This window comes from Typopeltis vanoorti, chromosome 21, assembly GCF_054136105.1.
Source record: "Typopeltis vanoorti isolate ZY-2024b chromosome 21, IOZ_Tvanoo_1.0, whole genome shotgun sequence".
NCBI classification, from domain to species: Eukaryota; Metazoa; Arthropoda; class Arachnida; order Uropygi; family Thelyphonidae; genus Typopeltis; species Typopeltis vanoorti.
In genome coordinates this window covers 72692501-72705186 of record NC_143569.1, presented here as the reverse complement: position 1 = coordinate 72705186, position 12686 = coordinate 72692501, and positions in this window count along the sequence as shown.

The window sequence follows — 12686 nt, the reverse complement described above, 5'->3', positions numbered from 1 at the left end:
AGTGTTGTATATGAAAATGAAATATCAATGTAAAACGTTTCCTTTGAAAAGCATGCTATGTACATATTGTATATATATTTATTCTGAATGTATATAGATGCTTTGGATTAATAAAATATTGTAGCTCAGTGGAAGTGGCGTTTGGTCGCTCGAAGTTTGACTTAAGTTCAAGTCTAGTCTCCGACTGGAGGAACTTTTTCTAAGCCTTTCTTCGACCAGTTCCAGAGTTAGTCGATCTCTTGCAATGGCAAGCGGGTTTTTCATCCAGTAAACTCAAGAAAACTCAAGTACCCACATTATTTCAGACAGTGACATATCTTGTTAGGGTTAGGTACCAAGAGATGGCAGCACTTGTTTGCCAGCCTCTTCATCGGTGGCTGCTGTAATTAGTGATAGATATGGGCCAGCTATCTCTGATTGGCTACCGGTGGAGATTGAACTGCCCACTCAGCTTCCAAAAGCTAGATAGGGTATAAAGGCCTCGCTATTTTTTTTATTTTATTTATTTATGTTCATTAAATAAAACGAAATTAAGTTTAAGTGATATAATATTGCAAAAAAGTCAGAATTTGTATTGCAAAAAGAATTAGTCGAACAAAAATACAGTATTATGTATTTTAATAGATATGTGATTGTTTTAATTTTAAATTCACTAATGAGACTTTTGATTTTGCATCTTCTCAGCCAATTTATTTAATTTAATTTATTTTTACTTAGCATATGGCTCACACATGAAAAGTTACATTACATTAATCCTTAATATATATGGACATTGTAATAGGCATATGTACAATAATAAGACATAATACTGTCATAAAAGAGACACTCAAGAATCAAGAATAGGCTACAACTGAATATCTAGGTTGATTATCCAGTCGACTACACTTCGTGTAGCATGGATGAAGTCTGACAGGTTTCCACTGTATGCACGTTGGACACATACTGCTGTAATATGATTAATTGTCTGGTGGGGTGATCCACAGTCGCACCTGGGTGAGGCAATCATACCCCATTTGTACAGGTGGTCTGTACATCTGCCATGGTTGGTGCGGATTCGGTTAAGGGCAGACCAAGTTTTCCGAGGTACGTCAAAACCCGAAGGTATCTGTGTTGGGTCCACTAATTCATGGAAAATCCCTGTTGAAGTGTTACACCAGGACTCTTTCCACTTCTCCTTCATGTTGAAACTTGTCTCTGCAAGATTTTTTGCTGTTAAGATTGGAGGGTGCCTTGACTTTAGCCTGTTTATTTCTAGGGGTGGGATGTCTTCATGGATTGGAAGATTTTGGATTTCCATGATTTTGCTGTATTAATATAGAAGAAAGTTGGATCTGCGGAGGCGGGATGTTGCTTAGCACTGGGAGCCAGCAGATTGGGGTTGATTTTACAGTTCCAGAAATAAGGCGCATAGCAGTGTTAAGCTGGGCATCAACCAAATACACATGGGCGCTGTTCAGCCATACGGGTGAGCAGTATTCAGCTGTAGAGTAAACGAGGCCAAGAGCAGTGCAGAGAAGCGTAGTTGCTGAGGCACCCCAAGTTGTTCCACATAGTTTTTGCAGTATACTGTTTCTTGTTTTTAGCTTGGATGCTGTGTTAATGAGATGTGGTTTAAAAGATAGTGTTCTATCCAGAGTGATGCCCAGATATTTCGGGAATCTGTTGTAGAGTAGCAGTTTGTGGTTGAAGTAGATCATGAGTTCTTTGTTAGCCTGGTTATTGTTCAGGCGGAAGCATGAAACTTCTGTTTTACTAGGACTTGGGCGTAATCTCCATTTGCTGAAGTATTCATCTAGGACTGCAAGGTCATTTGTTAGTGTATCTTCCATCGTAGTAAAATTGGTGTGTCTGGTGGCTAGAGCAATGTCATCAGCATAGTACAACTTCGAGGCTGTATGAGGCATATCTGCAATGTATAAGTTAAAAAGGAGGGGAGCCAAAACTGATCCTTGTGCTAATCCATTATCCAGTGTTCTTTGTTTACTTTTGTTCTCGTCCATAAACTGCAGTAAGATCTACAAACGCTACAGCTGTTTTCTGGCATTGTTGGTAGCCTGCCTCTGTATGTGTGGTGAGTGACAGAACCTAATCACAGCAGCCTCGTTTAGGTCTGAATCTGACCTGTTCCACTGAGACTTGTTCTATTATCTTAGGGGCAATTCTACTAAGGATGAGCCTTTCTAGGAGTTTATAGCAGGTGCTAAGCAGGGCAATCGGTCAGTAGTTTTCTGGTTTGTTGTTGGTTTTTCCTGGTTTTAAGATAGGATTAATTTTTGTCCTCTTAAACTCTTTTGGAAGTCTACCAGTCTGGAGGATGTCAGAGAAAAATGAAGCCAACCACTGTCGAGCTTTTTGGCCTGTCTTCAACAGGAAAACAGATGAATTCCATCGAAACCTGGAGCCTTGCCTGGTTTCATATCCATTAGAGCAGTGTTAATATCCTCAAGAGTGAAGGGCCGTGAATATAGAGGGTCTGATGGTCTGTTATTTTTCAAGTATGTAAGTTCTCTTTTTATTTGAAGAGTGTGTTGTTTGTCCTTGGTGGTATATCTTGACGTGTTGACAATATTTTATGCATACTGGTTAGGAGAAATAGCTGATTGTTCCCGGACAGTCAGGGTGCCACTAATTGGTTTTCTTAGAAGGCTCCATGCTTTTCTACTGGAGTGCCGAAAATCGAATCTTTCTACTGTTTCAGTCCATTTTTTCTGTTGGTTGGTGTCAAGGATGTGAATGAGTTCATCTGCAATGTCAGGATCGCCACCCTATAGATATTTTTGATACAGTTTATTACTATCATCATCCCATCCAGGGATATACTCCTTCCGGAAGCCTCTTGGTATGGTCTTCTTACCTACAGCTAAGATAGCTCCTGCGAATCTCTTGTAATTACTGCTTGTTGGAGGGATCCAAGACATATTTGTTAAGACAGGCAGAAAATGTATCCCAGGCGGCTTTCTGGAAGTTCCAACGGGGACGTTGGGTGGATCTGACAAGGGGTACCTGCAGACCTACCTCTAATATAATTGTTCTATGTTGGCTTCGGGGAATGTTGGAGAGAACTCTTCTCGATGTCGGTAACTGTCGTCCACTGCTATCTTGAGTGAAGAAGCAGAGATCGGCATTGTACTCCCTGTTCCAAGCTGCTGACCTGAAGGAAGATCTATCTTTTGCATCGAAAATTAGGTGCATGTTGTGAATTTCTGCCCATTCAGTCAAAGTATCTTCGCATTTATTGTTGGAAGCATATTTCCATAGCGTCTGGTCGCTGTTAAAGTCGCCTATATGCATCGCAGGGTGGTCTTGTAGAACTTGTGGAGTCCACAAGACGGCAGGGGGTTTATACACGTTTATACACGTTGGTAATGGTTATGTTCCCTATCATAGTTGTTATCAGATGTACGCCGCCGACAATGTTGGTTGTAACGAGGTGGGAATCTTCTAGGGTATTACGTACATAGGTGGCAAGGCCATGTGCATGATGGTAAGGTGGCTCCAATGATAACGTAACCAGGAATTCGGCCCCTGCGGTGGAGCTGATCCTCATCCATACAGTGAGTCTCTTGAATAAGAACAACGTGGACATTGTTGTCATATAAAATCTTTGAGAGGTATTCACATTTTGCTCTACATATACCCTCAATGTTAATTTAGCAAATTCGAACTACAGGTCCAATATTCCTAGTCATCTTGCCCTTAAGAGAGCTAATTCGTGTGTTTGAGTTCATGTGTGCTGTAACCAGGAGATCGAGAAGATAATCTGGTTGAAAAGTCGCTCTAGCTCTTTAGCGTTATCCACGGATGCGCCATAAGGAGGCGAGCTAGGTTGCATCCCAATTTATTTAAATTTGTTTAAATTTATTTAAATATGGATTGTATATCGTGCACTTTAATAGCAATTCGGCTTTCAAACTTTCACCAGTCAATTTGTTCCTATACTTATTTTTAATGTAATTCATTGAAGAGATACAATCGGGGATACAATTTTTTTTTATCAATTTGAAAATCTAAATATTATTCCATAATTTTAGACTGCACACCTGATGTAAGTAAAACAGAACAAATGACCATTATTATTCGCTTTCTTTCCTGTGACAATGGAATTGTCAAGATCAGGGAAAACATTTTAGGTTTTGCAGATATATCAGATTCCACAGGACGTGGTTTATGTGCAACAATAATGGAACAACTGGAAAAATGGAACATTCCCATTGGAGACATGCGAGGTCAAGGGTCTGACAATGGGGCAAATATGAAAGGGAAAAAATATGGGCTCCAAAATTTGCTTTTAAACAAAAATCCTCGAGCTTTTTACGTGCCATGTGCTGCTCATACTCTAAATTTAATCATTAACGATGCAGCCAAAGTGAATGCAGATAAAATTAGTTTCTTTGCAATTATTCAAGAAATATACAATTTCTTTTCATTCTCACAAACGTTGGGCAATTCTTTTAAAGTTCGTAAAAAAATTAACATTGAAACAGCCATCAGAAACGCGATGGGAAAGTAAAATTAATGCAATCCGTTTTCTACGATGTCAGTTTAACAAAAAGTGCATCGTAAATTTCTCTACGAGAAATTTACGATGCACTTTTTGAAATTTTAAATAATGAAAATTTTAATAAAGAAATTCAGCATGAAGCACAAACATTATGTGCTAAAATAAAGGACTACAAATTTATTTGCTCTCTTATAACTGAGCATGATTTACTTAACAGAATAAACCCTGTGAGTAAAATGCTTCAAGACAAAAATATGAACATTATACTTGCTTTAGAATCTATCGAAAACTTAAAAATATTCTTACAAGAGTATCGATCAGATACAAATTTTAAAGAAGTTCTAAAACAGCAAAAGAACTGAGTGAAGAGGTGGACGAAGAAAAAGAATTTAAAACTGGTACGGAAGTCCGACGACGAAAGAAGACACGACAATTTGACTACGAGCATCATTACGAAACGTCACAATCGCCAGAAGATAAATTTAGAGTGAATGTGTTTTATACACTTCTAGACGTTGCAATGTGTTCTTTAAAAGAACGTTTTGAACAACTAAAAACATATTATGATAATTTCAATTTCTTGTATAGATTACTACAAATTAATAACGAAGATTTACGAAAAAATTGTGACGATTTAGAGATTCTCTTGAAGGACGGTGACAATAAAGACTTAAATGCAATAGAACTATATGACGAGTTACGTGCTTTCTGGGATATTTTTCGGAAAGATAATTTAAATATTCAAAACCCTTTCGATATTCTTAATTTTATTGTGTCCAATAATTTATCTTTCTCTAACTTTTCAATTGCTTTAAGAATACTATTAACCTTACCTGTTAGTGTAGCGAGCTGTGAATGTTCCTTTTCCAAGTTGAAATTGATTAAAACCTACTTAAGAACAAGTATGTCACAAAAAAGGCTTGTTAGTTTGGCGTTAATAGCTATTGAAAATGATGTATGTGCGGAATTAGACGTTAAGGCCATTATTTCTAATTTTATGAATATGAAATCAAAAACCCTAAAATTTTAATTAAAAAATTTTCAAGTATATTTATGTAATTTAATTCATTTTCTGTTATTCTGTAAAGATGTTATTTTTTGAATACTTATATTAAATGTTCTAATTATTTCTGAATTCATTTCTTATTTTCTCATCTATCTTGAGTTTCTTTTATTTTCCTAAAAGATAGTTCCACTTATAAAAAGTGTTAAAAATTTTTACAAGTTACTAAGAATTTAGTAACTTGTAAAATGCAAGAATTTTTAAAACTTTAGTTCAAATAAATTTTAACTTTAATTAAAATTCATTTTAATTTTGGTAGCGATTCGGGTCGGTGAGAAGGCTATAATCCTTGTATCATTATATTCAACGATTAAAGTGAAGTGGCTTTAACAAAATTTGCTTTAAATTTTGAGAATTTTTTGAATATTCGGGTTTTTAATGATTATCCTGCCTAGTCAACACCCCGGTTCGTTACATTTAGCGAACCAACGTGTGACTGTTCTGTCAAAATTTATTTAAGAAATTTCAAATAATTTAAATTTTTATTATCATAAAAGAACCACACACGCCCGGATCGTTTCAGAGGCGCTTAGATAAACATTGCATGCGGGACAAAGACCCTAGCGCCGGCTCTGGTTGTTCATGTCATAAAATGTCATAAAAAACACACATCGCATGCATAGTATATAACGCGAAGAACAGGCCGTATCAAAAAACAATATTTAGTTTGTTGTATTAATTATGTATCTTTTAATTCAATACAAAAAAACCGCACTTTGTTCATCCAAGAGCCGCATGCGGCTTTGGAACCGCCGATTTCCGATCCCTGCTCTAAGGCCATTTAGGTGAGCTCGATTGCTCTCAGTACACGGAAAGTAAGTCGTAAAGTTTTGTCTTGTGCCATTGTTTACTTATGCTGAGGTGAAATATGGATAAAAAATTAATATAATTTTTTTTTGTCGAGTATGAGTTACATTAAATGCATGAAGTTTAACAGTTTTTGTTGGCAATAACTTCCTTGTTTCAGCTCAGTCACTTACGATTCTTGAATGGTGGTATAAGTAGAGTAAATAAAATAAATAAATATATTTTCTACTTTGTCCTCTGTCGAAATTTGAATTCTGACATGTCATAAGACTGTTCTAACCATATTTTTTTCTCATCGTATAAAATCTTGTCAAAAAAACAAAAGAAATTTAAAAAATCAATGGTTGGCAATTCTGTTCCCTGTCCTCCCAAGCTTCGAGCGCCCCCCCCCCCCCCAGTTTGATAACCGCTGAATTACCTATAAAAATACTCACACTATGCCATTTTGAAATCATTATACAAATCAATAACTGAATTATGTTTGCATTTAGCAGTTCCGATTCTTGTTTGAAACTACGCATGAAGCTACTATGAGGCCGCTGTATTGTCTGTTAATTGGGAGTGCTTTTCTAGTGGATATTAGCCTGTTTTGGGGGGATGAAAAATCCGAGTTTCTGGGAGGGAAGACCCTTCCACTTCTGTGTGAAATCGGCGAAATGAACCCCACAAAAAAAAAGTTCTTAGCGTCCTAAGATGAGATTCGAACCCATGTCTTTTCAAACAAAGGGCGTTATCGATTCCTTTATGGTTTCTAAACTTTTTTAATATGTTATGTACTTTCTTCTAATTTGAAATCTTTCAGATTTTTTTCTAAATTTTTTTCTAAGAAAATGTTTTGACATCTTTGTAATGCGGCGTAATTCGGATATACGATATATTGTATATATCCTACCTCTGGTTTAAAGGGTACCATATTTTCGCCAACCTTCCCCTTCCCAAAGTGCATCCTTTAAGCATTACCACTGTGAGAAAGTACTCAGTAAAAAAAGTTTAACTAGTAACGTATATTTGCTTTTAGGAAGCTAGACAAAGGTTTCTATCATAATTGTCATTACCCATTCAATTGAGTTTTATTAAGGTTCTAATAACTCAAGCATTAAATACTAATGTTTGAGTTAATAGTCATTAATATATATACTCTGTAATCTGTGCTGTGATGGGTATTGAGAAATACTTTCCATGCCCCCCCTCTCGCAAAAAAAGAAAGAAAAGAGTAAAAAAAGTAAAACCACTACACAGTGTGTTTGCGAAGTACTGTTATAAATAGTTTTCATAGTCGTTTTATAAAAAAAGAGAAGACATTGACGGAAATATCAATATCTTCACGTCTAATAATAGCTTATCTCGAAATAGCTTGATCAGACAACATAATATGACTGACGACAGTTTGAAACTAGCCTGATGAATGATATTGTGATTTTTGCTTTGAAACTAAGAACAGAATCCGACACACCCAATTTCCTGAGTGGTCGTTCTGCTATAATTTTATGCTTTGTAATAGGTGGTCAACGTTAAAGCACCCTATCATTTTCTTCGGGAATCAGAAATATAATTATTGTTGATAGACCTGGTAAATTACAGGGGCGTTGTTTTGGAGTTATGTATGCTTTTGATATACTTAAAGTGGGTTCAATCCTTAAATTAGCTTACTTTATGTATCAGTCCCTCATTTACCGCCCACATAGTTAACATGTAACTCTACCCAATATTTAATACGTCTACCATGAAATTTCTGTACATGTTATTATTCGTAAATTTTAGTTGGTGGCAGCTACAGATAAACTGATTAGATTATCTATGACCTTCGTTCAAAACCTTTGACATATCGATTAACGGCGAAGCTTTGCATTTCATTTCTGATGCAATCGTATATACGGAGGGGGGGGGGAGGGGAGGGAATAGTATGCATGTGGGTAATTTCCCATTCAGATTAGTATTCAAAATTTACAACACTTCTTTGTTTTTATATTTTCTTTTTTTTTAGATGGCATTGCCTACCATGCCATCTAATGTCAACTCCAACTACCAATCTGACCATAAACTTATCATATTATTAAATAATGAGTATGAGTAATTAGTTTGTTATTTTATGAGTTTTATACAGTTCATTTTTATAACACATTATTTATGTAAAACATTTAAATATGTGGAAAATACTGAAATTGTATATAACTATTTTCCCCGATTTCCAGCTGTAAACTACAGCCCTTATATAACTTTTTTTTATATTAACACATAAATAAATCAATTCTCCAGTACTCACTGATAGTGAGTTAAAACTATCAATAAATGAAGGCTTTTTAAGGAGAGAGAGAGAGAGAGAGAGAGAGAGAGAGAGAGAGAGTATGGAAACAATTGCCGCCATCTCATGCCTTTAAACCCTAATACTCCTATTATTATAATACCGTGAGTTCCACAGCTGATTTTTTGGTTGTGAGGTTAAAAAAAAAAAAATTATTTACTGAGAGAGAAAATATCTTCTTGGCCCGTGCCATCGAACTACTAACTCAGGCGACGAAAGGGCTACAAAAAATTTCTCTAGTCGGTGACTAAAATCAAAATCTATAACTGTATTTATTGGGGCCACCTAGCGGTATGGAAGCAAACGGCATTACCGGTGGACTATGCAAGCACCTGTTTATTTTGTTGAAATTTAAAGAAAGTATCTAGGATAAATTACTTCCAGTTTATTAAGATTAAAAAATGAACTTCCAAATTAGTTGGGATATATTGCACACAAATACAAACATCGTATGGAAAGTAAAAAAAAAAGTGTTAAGGGGACTATTAGAACGTAATCAACGCATCTATTATTAACTGATTATGATTACAATACACACACTCGTATATTATAAATAAAAAAATGGAGAAAACTTCATATTTGTAAACTTTCAAAGGTGGAATCCCTGGAAGGAAAATTTTCTTCAGTAAGTTTTATTTTCAGATAAAGCAATATTTAACATTCTAGTTCCCTAGAATCTTGGTCTCTAGATTCCCATAAACAAGCGAATTTGAGGTATAGTTTCTTCGAATATCAATATCCTGAAAAAAATTTCCTCCGAATGAATGCGTATATCGGGGGGGAGGGTACTTACAAACACAAAATTGCTGAGTTTACTTCTTTTTCATTTAACAGCACTTTTTTTAAGATCGGGACTCTGCGCACATCACTTAACTTCTCCTCACTTCACTTTCTTAATACTGTATTAGCAATTACGCTCTTAATAGCTACAGGACATCCTTATATAATTTACTAACCAGACGGGATATTACCCTCATTTTGAAAACATAGCAAGACTGCTTTTTAGGTGTTTAGACAGAAAAGAACCAATTGCCTTGCCACAAGTCAGTCTGTCAATCTTATAACCTTAATTTTTTTTTTTTAAATCGGATTATATGAGGAATTAACAAGTACGCATTAAAAGTGACTTCGCTACAAAAGTTATGGGATCTGAGGTATCTTTTCCTTTTCAATGTAAACCCTTATTACAAAAGGTTATAAACCTGTCATGCATTTAGTACCATGAGCTGGCTAAAAGGTTGCATAATCCTGGAACTTTACTCTGAAGACCAAGCATGATACTTTTTCAAGCTACTTTAGGCTTCCAGTAAACAGCTTGGTCTCACATCGGAATGCTTATGAGTGTCATGTGCAAGAAAATCATCTTGCACATGACACTCATAAGCATTCATGCCACAGCATGATTTAAATCCTTTTCTGGAACAAATTTGTATCAATACTTTTCTCAGCCTCCGAAAACTTGGAATGTAAAATACAAATAACGTTCGTATGTTGTTTGGATTGGTGTGCTAAAAAATCTCCCTAAATTTTTTTATGCTTTTGGAAGCCGATCGATGATTCTTTTTCACAGGCTTACTTCAATCATCCATCATTTCTCCACTCTCGACTAAGCAGTCAAGCTAAGCAACAACTGGCCAACACCCTTTTACAATCCAACTGCAAACTCATCAAAGCGCTTTCATTATATATATATATATATTTACAGCCTTTCTTGCAAAGTGCTCCCTAACGACTATAACCTACAATTATTCAAGAAGTATATCAATAGGTTCCTTCTTTCCTGCCCTATGATTAATTGTACCTATTTGGCTGTTGTTCTGCAGATGCACCCACGTTTGTAGAAAATCGAAAAAGTCATTCAAACTTCGGAAGAAACACAAGGTAGCAGCAACTGTTTGTCTATTCGTCCCTGTGCAGGACGCGAAAAATCTTTATAACGGCTTTTCAGCTAATTATGAGTTAGCCAATCTCAAATGGGATGGAGGGATCTTCCCTGCTGGAAAAGCGGATGTTTCATCCTGCAAAACATCAAACCAGGAAGAACATACGCAGTATACTGATTTCATAAGCCTTAATTGTTTCAGTCGTAAATCCAAGCATTCACCGCCTAATTCGCATCACTTTCTTGTTTAAAAAGGTAGACGGATAAGATGACCTTAAGCAGTAATGAATTACGGCGGAAATCAGTTTCCCCTACTGATTTCCAAAAGTTGTAAGAGTTCCCCCAACTCCGTTTATTTTTTGGAAGCAAGTAAGGAGTAAATAAACATCAATAGGATTTTTTTTAAATCTGTTCTACAGTGCCTACCACTACAGAGATTGCTTATGATCATACAGAGTGAACTCTCTGTTAACGTCATCAGATGTTACTTGCATTTTGTTGGAAACAAATACACTAAATGGATACATCTTCGTAACAAAATGAACATAAATAACTGTGGTAACATCAGTTCTCCTGAACAATGAAATTTCAACATTCAGATGGACTGTAAGAATCGCGTGCTCTTTCTCGAATACACATAATTTATAAAATTATACAGCCATTTATAAAAAAAATACAGCCATCTTCCTTCAAATGGAAGACAAGTTTTGAATCCAGAATTATCGTCTAGCTATCCATTGTCCGTTATTTCTTCTAGTTGCAAACCTTTTATATAGAAAAGCTATAGGAGAGAACTTTATGACAGGACATTTTGAAACCACTCATATGACAGTACATGGCGGTATATTATTTATCTGGAAGCATATCCTAGAAGAACCTAACAATTCGCATGTTTTCTAAATAATTCAGTTCACCATAGAAATAGAAAAGGATACGAAACTCCCTTTCCCAGATGTTAAAAAGGCAGAGAGCACAATATATATCTCTGATGTCTACAGCAAACCAACTCATACTGGTTGATACATGCAAGCCCGTTTCATCATTCACATGACAGTTAAACTTCTCTTCAACTTCCTTCAAAATGGTTATCAATTCAAATCAGTTGATTTTGATTAAAAAAAAAAGCTTTCGATGTACAGGGACATAAATTTTTTATCTGAAGAAAAACTTGACCACAATAAAATGAGCAATATTTTATTGTCTAAATTAGTTAACAGATATTTCATTTTCTGTATCACAAAATAACAGTGCTTTAAATTGGAACACAATGGGAAAGTCAAATGTTCTTGATTATAAATGTGCATTGTAACAATAGCTGCCTTTTAAAATGCATCCCGTATCTGTAGTAGGTTTAAACTTCACTACCACTGGGAATATAAAGAAAAAATTATTTTAGCAAAAAGAAATTACATTCTCTCAAAATTCAACCCCACGTCCAAGCTGAAAGGATATGTGTGAGATGGTAGTGGAATTAGTAGGAGATGAGTAAAGGATTAAAATTCATTAGGATTAGGAACTTTGAATGTCCTGGCTAATGGGGCTCTGTGAAGCTGCGATAGGCCCGTGAGTGGATTTATCATAAAAAAAATAAATAAATAAACGGCTAAGACTTTTATCCCCTTATAGGAAGTTGGGGGATGTTGTAGTCCTATCTAACTTTCGGTGGCAGAGTGGGAATTCAATCTCCACTGGTACCCAATCAGAGATAGCTGCTGGCCCAAGGCTATCACTAATTAAGCGGCACGCAGTGAAGAGACGGCTCAACACGTGCCGCCACTCGTAGTCTTTTTTCTGAGGATAAGTGTCAGACATCGATATTAGGGCGGAAGAGTATTTTCTTTCAGTTTTTAGTTTTCTGAAGGGACGTCTGAGATCCACATACTTGGCCTCGTACTCTGCAGCTCTCAGACATTCTTCGGAAAAAGAAAAACAGCACAGTGGCAAAACTGACAGACCTACAATCTGATGCATTTCGACAGCGACTATAGTTTCTTTACATTAAATATGTCTATTTCTCTAATACAGTCATCGTGGTTCTTTTTTATCAAGTCACTTCGAACCGCCAGTGAGCAGACAGTCATCTCACACCGTAGAATAAAAATCATTTTTCATCTAAGATTGATTATATACA